We start from the raw sequence: 11,532 nt of genomic DNA on the forward strand, positions 1-11,532 counted from the left end.
AGACATGAATTTAAAAAAAACAGGAAACAAAATGATCAAAAAAGACACAAAATCACCAGAAAAAGACACAAAATCACCAAAAAAGACACAAAATCACAAAAAAAGACACAAAATGACTAAAAAAGAAACAAAACCACCATAAGAAAGGCACAAAACTACCAAAAAAGGCACAAAATGACCAAAAAAAGACACAAAATGACTAAATCAGACACAAAATGACCAAAAAAGGAAACAAAATGACCAAAAAAGACACAAAATGACCAAAAAAGGCACAAAATTACCAAAAAAGTCACAAAATGACAAAAAAACACACACAAAATGACCAAAAAAAGACATGAAATGACCAGAAACACTAAAACACATTAACACATGAACACTTTAACACAGTGGAGACAGAGCTGACTTCCAAAATGATTTGGCGACCCCCAGAAATCATCTCGCGAAATGGTAATTCAGTCTGATAAACAGCCCAGCTGGCAGCAGACTGCTCTATAATTTTGCAGAACAACCACAATATATGGATTAATACTGATACGTATTGCTCCTGCTCTTCTATCTTTCTTCTTCTTTCCTCTGTCGGCCTGTTCTGTTGTCCACTGAGGCTCAAACACCAATAATAACTCTCTGCAGGTCCCGGCAGCTTTCATTGGGACTTAAAAGCATCCGAGATTGCCCAGAAATGTTCTGCCTGCTTATAAAACCCTCAGACTGTGACAGACTCAGCTGGAGTGATGACTCACACTTTGATGATTTAAACTTCAAAATATAAAGCGGTCTATGAAATATCTACAGTGGATTGTTTAAGCACTTTTCGAGGTCTGTGCTCTAAGTTTTATAACAGGAAGCAAAGCAGAAAAACACTAAATATTTAAGTAAATGTGCATGGCAGTTTCAAACTAAAACTCTCTCTATATATATATACATATATATGCTGTTTGCTGCAGCTGACGCTGCCCTCTGGTGGCCGACTCACAGTACAGAAACTGATTTAATCCTCTGCAGGCTGCAGCTTTGCATCAACACTTTCATGCATAAATTATTAAAACCACAGTTATAAATGTTACTTTAGAAGTTTAGAAGTTACGCTAGAACGGGGTGTCAAACTCTGGCCCGCGGGCCAAATTTGGCCAGCAGTATAATTATATTTGGCCCGCAAGGCAATACCAAATTATTATTATACAGCGCAAATAATACTACAAATCCCAGAATGCTCTGCTGGTGTTTTGGCTTGAACACAGTAGATCAGTGTGGAGCAAACTGAGCAACAATTAAAGTTGTCTTTATGCACTTTTTCTTGCTAGTCCAAGGCTTGAATGGTTGCACATTCATTGAAGGATATTATTATTAGTCATTTGGTTTATTATTGTTATTTTATTCTCACATTTATTTTTAGCCTGTGGAAAAAGATTACTGTTAAATTTAAATATAAAGAAGGCCGCAAATAAAATAAAGGGACATACGATTTTTATTTAAATTTTATTTAAGAAATGAATGCCATTGATGTGTTTGTTTGTTTTATTTGATTTTCGATTTTGCATGTTTGCAATATTAAGTTATATCAAGCTTTGCTTATTCCATTTTAGGTCAATTTTTTCAATAAATATCAATGTTGGCCCGCGACTTTGTCCAAGTTTTACATTTTGGCCCACTGTGTATTTGAGTTTGACACCCCTGCTCTAGAAGTATTTTATTCCTCTGTAGGCACTAAAACAACTAACTAACCCTAACTTTTGTTGAGAAGTTTTCCACATATCCGGCAGGTTTTGACGGCATATTTTCAACTTAAGAATTATGTATTCAACAAACCAAACAATATATTATGTGAAAACTATAATTTATACCTATTTTTGAATGCAGTGTGTGTTCACATATTTTCAACAAAATGTACCTGACATCTCAGCCCTCTTTTTCTCCTCTTTCTGCTCCTCCTCTTCCCTTCTCATTCAGCTCCCTGTTCTGGACAATAAAAATGTTGTTTTTGTAAGAAAAAAGTTATGTTGATGTACATGCTCTATTGTGAAAAGAGGATCTTGATCATGAGTAAATGCAGGTGATGGATAATGGAAGTCTCTATGGGGAAATCAGGAACAAGCGCACAAAATATACACAAAGTAACTCAAAGTGCTTTACAGAGGCATAAAAATTCATGAAAAATACAACAGATATTAAAAGCATTAGACGCCGCTTTAAAAGCAGAATTCAAATATGATATTAAGACAGTAAAAGGTTTTGGTTACGCTTTATATTAAGGTCCTTATAATAACCATTAATTAACAAGTATGTCTGTAAAGTAAAATCCCTGCATTCAAAACTTACAAGTATCTGCATCAAATTGTAGTTAAATAAACAATAGTAAAAGTGCTTGTTATGCAGCATGGAACCAATCAGATTGTTTTATTTACTCTAAATATAGATAATATTTTTTGCCTTAATCATCTCCTCATAGCCACCTATGGTAAAATCAGATCATGATTTTACCCCTTTAAGATCATCACTTCTTTGACAATTTGCCACATTCATAGGCATCAGATAAGAACCCAGCAAAGAAGAGCTAGAGGGAGATTGTTTAGTTATCAGTTTAGTTTATCAGTGTTTTATTGTTGACACTAATATTGGTAACACTTTATTTTGAAGGTGTCTACATAAGAGTGACATGAGCGTGTCATAAACATGACATGGGATGTGTCATGAACATTAATGACACTTTGAAGTAACATTAATGCTCATGATACTTGTCATGTCATGTTTCTGACAGGCTTGTGTCACTCTTATGTAGACACCTTCAAAATAAAGTGTTACCATATCTTGCTTATGTGACAAAGGCATGTTCAAAAAATTAATTTATTTCTCTTAAGTTACATAATTTACACAGTGTTATTACTATGCCAATAGCCATCCTTTATTACATAATTTGGAGTGAAATGATCAATAAATGTCATATGTTACACTTTTGGTGAAGTTTTTTGTGTTTCCTGCAAAACTTGAAAAAATGAGTTAGTGATTATTTTAACAGTGTGACGCAATGAAACAGGGGGAATGCCAGTATTATTAAACCTGGGCACTATCTTTACATATTCGGTGTGAAAATGACTAATAGGTACAAAAAAAGTTGTTAGCAACAGCTAACGGAGCAACGCAGGCTAATGTTTGAGGCAACATTGACCATCAAAGTACGTCAACTGATAGTCTAACAAGTTACATCCCAATAACATATACATTGATTTACAATGTTCAATTTAGCGGACGAGATGATTAATTGTAATTTCCCTGCAACATGTAATCAATACTTTTACTCTTTAGTTGCTATTTGATGTATCCAAATGTTTTTTACCTCAAGGATCCAGAAGAGGGAAAACTGCGCTGCTGGTGAGGACATCCGGCGGCCATCTTGGTTTTTACAAACGTTGGGCAGTAGGTGGCAGCATAGACATATATATATATATATATATATATATATATATATATATATATATATATATATATATATATATGTCTATGGGTGGCAGTGTATGACTGATGCACTGGGGTCTATAAGCGCTCATTGGAATCTATAATATCATCATACACATTTTTAAAAAAGAGGCTTTAACTGTCTACTGTGACCACTATGTGAGAAAGCATATAAGGCATTTTTTTTATTTTATTAATTTTTTATACATATATACTGTATTTATTCACTTTTCTTACAAGCAAACATACAGAAGACAGGACCAGACAAAACGACAAAATGTGCATCCACATCTGTGAAAGGGTATAAACCAAAAAATGGGTCTTTATACATAATTGAGCTTTGGAGTGGACTTCATATACTCATATCATAATATTCTAAATCCTTAAACACAATGTTCAAAATTCAAGTAGACGCCTAACCAAAACACAATGTTTATGACAAAAAAATATACAAAAACTGACACAAGGCGCTCAGGCGCATCTCAAATCTACCACTTCTATCTCTGTTGACCTGCTGTCCCCCTTCCTCAAAAAAATACAAAAATGGCTCTGCAATGTGTTCTGAATGATAAATAATGAATTTAAGACAGGGAAAATGGTACAACATACCTCTGTTGTTATTATATCTGGACTGTTTAATCAAGTTTTAACCCTTTATCAGGCAAAGAACTATATTTGGTAACTTCAGGTAATATTTCGAGAAAAAAGTTGCAAATTTACTAGATTAAAGTGGCAAATCTACAAGAAAAAAAGTTGCAGATTTAAGAGATTTAAAGTGGCAAAACTGCGCGAAAAAAGTCACAGATTCACGTGAAAAAAAGTGGGAAAAAAGCAACTTTTTTCTCCCAGATTCACCACTTTAAATCTCACAAATCTGCGCATTTTTTCCTCGTAGATTTGCAACTTTAATCTTGTAAACTTTTTTCTCAAAATATTATTTTCGTATGTTTTTTTTTACACATTCTGGCAGTATGTAATATCCTCCTATATTCTCTAGGGTTGAAATTTGGAATTTGCAAGTATTTCAATGAGTGTCCTATTAAGGGTTAAAGTGGTGAATCTGGGAGAAAAAAGTTGCTTTTTTCCCATATTTTTCTCATAAATCTGCGACTTTTCTCGCACAGATTTGCCACTTTAAATCTCTTAAATCTGCAACTTTTTTATTGTAGATTTGCCACTTTAATCCAGTACATTTGTAACTTTTTTTCTCGAAATATTACCTGAAGTTACCAAATATAGTTCTTTGCCTGATAAAGGGTTAAACTAATAAACTGACAGGAGGCCTGAGCAGAGAATATTCAGTTGCAACCTGAAACTTCACCACTAGATGCCACTAAATCCTCACATTGGTCCTTTTATTATAAACACACACACACACACACACACACACACACACACACACACACACACACACACACACTGTGGTAGCTGTTCATAGTATTATCTTCACCACACATGATGTTTATCAGATGTTAGCCTGCTGTCTGGGGTCAGGAGGATGATTTTAAACTGGTCGTGGTGAGAGATAAAACTTTAAATGTCACCTGTAAACTGTGATGGTGTTCTCCTTAAAGAGCCCACAGTCAGAAGGTAAAACACCTTTTTTTCTGCTGAGAAATTAAAGTGCAGTGTGGTGGAAAAGATTGGAAGTCTGTCATCACTTCTGACAAATCAACACGTCTTGTTCTAGTTTGAGGCAGGTAGATCTGAACACCACAGCAGTCTGTTTCACTATGACTCATCCAGCTCCTCACCTTGCATGAGCTACCTTTTTTTTAAGGTCATTGGTTGTTTTTTTTTAGAACACTTCCTGTCACATGGTTATAGTTCTGTGCTGCTCAGCCTCTTCTCACACACACACACACACACACACACACACACAGGTTAGTTGTTCCTGTCTGCAGTCTTCGGTTTCATTTCACACTGACCAATAGACTCTTCACAGGATATTTTATTTGCACCTTGCTCACTCAGTAACTGTTTTGGTTTATTTCTGTTCATGGATCAATTACCTTTACTATATTTGGTAACACTTTACAATAACCATCATTTATAAATGGTAAACAGATAGTTTATTAATGTTTAATCATCATTTATAAACCGTATATAGGCCTTTAAGAATGGTAAATACATAATTTATTCATGTTTAACTAACTAAATCATTTATAAATGGCCAATAGATGGTATATTAATGTGATTAAGGTGATAGTTACTTTGCCATTAACAAACAATTAAATTATAATAAATAGATTATTAATAGTTTTAGTTTCACTCATTATAACATTTTTAACACCATATTAAGTATGTTAATGATTTTGAAATGATTCATATACCTTTAAGAAATTGGTTGAAACCATTTAAAGATTAAATATGTATAGCACTTTGTAAATGGTTAATAATTGGTTTATAAACCATCTATAAACATTACTTAGATGGTTATTGTAAAGTGTTACCCTATATTTTATAGTTTCTCTATTTATGTTTGATGATCTTTATTATCATTATTATTATTATTATTATTATTATTATTATTATTATTATTATTATCATCATCATTGTTGTAATATATTATAATTTATTATCAGCTGTCACCAGCTTACTTGTGCAATAATAGTATTTTTTTAGTCAGTATATTTTCTTAAGTTTGTATATTTTGCTATTTTCTACTATAGATATATAAATATATATCAGCACTTCTATTTCTTTCTTTTCTTGGTTGGAGTAACTGGAGCCAAACCAAATATCCCTCCATGGATCAGTAAAGTATTCAGTAAATATTCATTATTTTAAAAAATCTAGCTGTTAAGGTCCATAATATGTTTTTGATCTTTGCTATGATGGGGAAGTAAATATAATAATTATCCAGAGGAAGGTGTTATAATAAGAATTTAAAGTAATAATAAAAAAATTTAAATAATGGCAACATCACTGTACAATGCTGCTAGTAGAAATGGTTCTGTTTCATTTTTCATGTATTATTTGTTATGGAATTAATTATTTCAATTTAGAGTGTTTTGCATGTTAACATTTGCTAACATGCAAAACAGTAAAAAACATGTGAAAGTATGGAACAAATGGACATGTTGACCTGATAATGGTGCTACAATTTAACGGAGATCCATTAAGAATCTGTTGAATATTTTCATACAATCATTAATGTTTACCTGCTGGTGGTGCTACATAATGTGATTTTGAATCTTTTTTTTTACTTTCAAAACACTATCATGCTCAATAAAGAATTTTAAATGTTGCAAATGTGCATTAATTTCAGAGTACACTGAGACATTAAACTGCATCATTTTCAATTAAATTCTGGAAAAGTTGGTGTGTTCTAAAACTTTTGACCAGTAGTGTAGTTCTGAACGTTTGTTATTCATAATTAGAAAAAGATTTATTGACAACCTGCATTGACATAGCCTGTGAGTGATAACCCGTCCTGCTCTCATATACTGGCTAAAAATGTCAAAATTCAACATACATGATTATTTTAAAAAGTAAAAGTAAAAGTAAAAAGTAGATGATTCTGTAGATCCCTTTTCCTTAAACATTGCAAAAAGTTAACATATGTTCATAAAGAGGAAATCATTAGAATAAGAAAAGTATTAGTCCAGTCTTTAGTATCAGTCAGTAAACATGTAGACTTTTTGTTTGTTTGTTTGTGCAATTTTTGTGCTGTGATGCTGTGAAATTATTGAATCCACTTCAGGACGAGTCCGTCTTCACGTCAAAGACCGAACCGTTCCTGTATATGAGTGCGGCATTCTCGTTCTCCAGCTGTTTAAGATCTGTAATTTCTTCTTCTGTGGTGCTCCTCAGTGCTTCGTCTGCAGAGCCAGAACCCAAACGCTCCTCTCCGCTTCCTCCAGACATCCTGGAATCACTGAGCTCGTCCTCAGAGTCCTCGTCAGAGCCGTCGTCCCACCGTCCTGTGAGGACCGTGGTCTCCTCTGGGTCCCCGGGGACGGACTTGTCCTCTGGCTCGATCTGGTGCAGCGTCACCTCATGGACCACTTCCTGTTTCTCCAGCAAATCCTGTTGTGGGTCACATTAGCAGAGAACAGTCAGCTTTAAGATTTAAAACTTTATTTTCATATGCGCAGAGAAAAAAACAGCATGGTTTTATTTAATTTTATTTAATTATTTAAAACTGCTGCACTGTTTGAAAGAAGTTAAACAAAATAAATTTAAAAAACAACAACAACAACCTCCAGGCCTTAAGCCTTAATAGGACACTCATTGAAATACTTGCAAATTCCAAATTTCAACCCTAGAGAATATTGGAAAAGAACTATAAGAACTATATTTGGTAGTTAGAGTCGGGTAATAGTTCGAGAAAAAAAGTTGCAAATTTACTAGATTAAAGTGGCAAATCTACAAGAAAAAAAGTTGCAGATTTAAGAGATTTAAAGTGGCAAATCTGCGCAGAAAAAATAGCAGATTTACGAGAAAAAAGTGGGAAAAAAGCAACTTTTTTCTCCCAGATTCACCACTTTAAATCTCATAAATCTGCATATTTTTTTCTCTTGTAGATTTGCCACTTTAATCTCGTAAACTTTTTTCTCAAAATATTATTTTCGTATGGTTTTTTTTTACACATTCTGGCAGTATGTAATATCCTCCAATATTCTCTAGGGTTGAAATTTGGAATTTGCAAGTATTTCAATGAGTGTCCTATTAAGGGTTAAAGTGGTGAATCTGGGAGAAAAAAGTTGCTTTTTTCCCACTTTTTTCTCGTAAATCTGCTACTTTTTTCGCACATATTTGCCACTTTAAATCTCATAAATCTGCGACTTTTTTTCTTGTAGATTTGCCACTTTAATCTAGTAAATTTGCAACTTTTTTCTCGAAATATTAGCTGAAGTTACCAAATATAGTTCTTTGCCTGATAAAGGGTTAAAAACAAACAGGTGAAGTCCCAGTGGCTACAGCCACTTCTTCTCCCAGTCTATGAGTAATAAGAGGGAGTTATTCCCATCAATAACTGGTTTACTGTCTGAGGAAACGATCTGCTTTCTGGTCAGATTAACGGTTTGAGGTTCTCTCACATCGTCTTTCAGCAGATTCATGAGGGACTTTCCTCTGTTTCATTTTCTTCCCTGGAAAATGATAAAAGATGTACAACACATGCAGTTGCACTAGCTGCCTCCTTTTCACTGTACGACACACGAATATCAGCTGTTTTAAGCTTTTACTTTTGTTTAACTGACAAGCTGTGGTTGAGGTCAAAGATTCCCGACAACAGCGCCGGTCACGAGCAGAAAGGTTAAAACCTTAAACTTATACATAGTCTAGACGGAATTGTCCAAAAAGTGAAAGTGAGAAACATTTATGGGTACAAGTCAGGAACCGGCCTACTTTACTTATTTCAAGGGTGCTGAAAAAATGGTTCCCAAGCGAAATTTTGAGTTTTTGACCTTCTCATTTGCATATCAATATGGCGGCCAAATTGCCCATCTTGCTCAGTCATTGGACCATTTCCCCTTAGTTTTTTTGTAAGTAGGCAATCAAAGATGAGGAAATTAAGTTTTTGGATCTATAGTCTAGGGTCAGAGCAAGGATATAGTGGAGGCTCAGTGTCTTTTTTATGTATATTTATATGCAAAATACCAACTTTTAAGGTGAAATTAAGCATTATTTGTGTGTTTTTTTTAAGGCTGACATAAATATTCAATCAATATCACTTTTAAATGTTCCAGTTGGTATTTTGCATATATATATACATAAAAAGACACTGAGCCTCCACTATATCCTTGCTCTGACTCGAGACTATAGATCCAGAAACTTAATTTCCTCATTTTGATTGCCTACTTACAATTTGGGCAATTTGGGCAATTTGGTGGCCATTTGATACAAATTAGAAGGTCAAAAACTCAAAATTTCGCTTGGGAACCATTTTTTTTGGACTCAGCACCCTTGAGATATGTAAGGTAGGCCGGTTCCTGACTTGTACCCATAAATGCTCCTCACTTCTTATAGGAGGCCTTTATTCTGAAATCCGTCTAGACTAACAGGCATATTGTGAGCTTCTACATTGTATAAATGATTGAATATTCAGCTGCAAGGGTTTTAAAAAGAGCGAAACCTCCACACATGCATGACAGGGACAAATCCCTCGGTCTCTTACCTGATCTGGTTGATAAAGGGTTAAATCTGGAATAACAGGTCTCGGCACAGGAGGGAAGATCCTGTTTTTGATTCTAAGTGTTAGAACAGAGTAAAAAAGAGTTACCAGGATAAACAGCTGATTTAAAGATTGCAGGTGAAACAGAAACTCAGACAAACTAAATTCCTAAAAAGCTATTAATGGCATTTATTCTGTTAAACTGGGCAGCCGCCACTGTCAGTACTAGACCACTTCATATGGGGGGCCCCGGCTGGAGCCACATGTGATTTTAGGGATTATAATATACCTCATTGAATCCACAAGGGTCTCAGTTTCCCAGTCATGCCTAATGTGTGCAATTCCAAGACTGTTTAGGGACCCCAGGATGCAATAATACATTCAAGTACACCGTTTTTTTAAATAGGCCAAGAAACCACCAGTTTATACCAACAGAAGATTTTGAAAGGTTTGAAAAAACAATTCTAAATTCATTCGAGTTAAATTCAGCATACCAGTACACTGCAAAAAAAGAAAAGTTGGGTGAACTCAACAAACTTTGGTAAAATTTTAAGTTGGACAATTAAACTAAATATTTTAAGTTTTGTTTTTGAGTTTGCTCAACTCTGAATTCAGATTTTTGTCAACTCAACTGCAAGTTGTACTAACTTCTTAATTTTACATTGTAATGAAATGTCAGCTAATGTTGCGACCACAATTTTGAGCTAGCATTGATACGCTAATGGCTACTCTTGTAGCTGTAACAAGCAGCGCCGCTAGCATCAGCTAGCCGCTAGCATCAGTTAGCCACTAGCTTTCGCTAATGAATTTCACCGCTTTCCCACATTTCACAACAAAGAAATAAGAGTTATCAGAACTATTGTCCCTTGTTGTGAACCCCAACTTAAAGATATAAGTAACAACAACTCACCAACTTGTTTTTGAGCAGACAACTGGCTTCCTTTGTTGTGCTAACTTACATTATTGCCCTAAATGTCAATAATTTATATTGCCAAGTTTTACCATCTTAAATCACTGTTTTAGGCCAAAAAAATACAAGTTGGCTTTTTTGCAGTGTGGTTTAACTGTCAGTGGAACCTAATCCAATCCCTTTATTTATATAGCACAATTTTAGCAAACACAAGGTTTCCAAAGTGCTGCACAAACAATAAATACATAACACAATACAAAGAGATGTAGTAAACAATAGATCAGTAAGATGCAATAAGATAAAATAAATTAAAAATGGGATAAAAACCTACCTCTTCAAGATACAGGTGCACACTGTTGTGAGGAAAAAGAACAGAATCAGCAAGCCCAGACTCCACCACACTGATTTTGAGGGGGGAAAAGGAACAATCTGTTAGCACCCACGTGGAAAAAAACGGTCTGATATCTAACTGTTCAAGAACAAAAAACAAACAAATAAACTAGAAAGCTGTTTCATCATGTAAGTCTGATACCAGTCACAGATTTTTCCGGCAGCGTGTTGAAAGTGAGTATGGCTGCAGGTCCTTCTCCGGCTCCTGTCACTCCGACCAGGCTGATGTTGTATTTCATTCCCGGTGTCAGGTTTTCCACACGGTGTTTTGTCAGTGAGGCTGATATGTTGTAGCACACTGATGAAATGAGATGTGGAAAAATAGTCAAAAACATTTTCTCAGTGAATCAAAGTTAGTTTGTCATTCAAAAATATCAAAAATGAATAGTTTTTACTACTTCCATTTAGCTCGACAAAAGCTTCATATGGGGGCCCGGCTGGAGCCACATGTGATTTTAGGGATTATAATATACCTCATTGAATCCACAAGGGTCTCAGTTTCCCAGTCATGCCTAATGTGTGCAATTCCAAGACTGTTCAGGGACCCCAGTATGCAATAATACATTCAAATACAGCGTTTTTTAAATCCAAAAAAACATGAAATCATTGAATAAAAGCAGCACACAGACTACATAGTCTAGACGGAATTGTCCAAAAAGTG

This window comes from Centropristis striata, chromosome 9 (assembly GCF_030273125.1).
Source record: "Centropristis striata isolate RG_2023a ecotype Rhode Island chromosome 9, C.striata_1.0, whole genome shotgun sequence".
NCBI lineage: Eukaryota > Metazoa > Chordata > Actinopteri > Perciformes > Serranidae > Centropristis > Centropristis striata.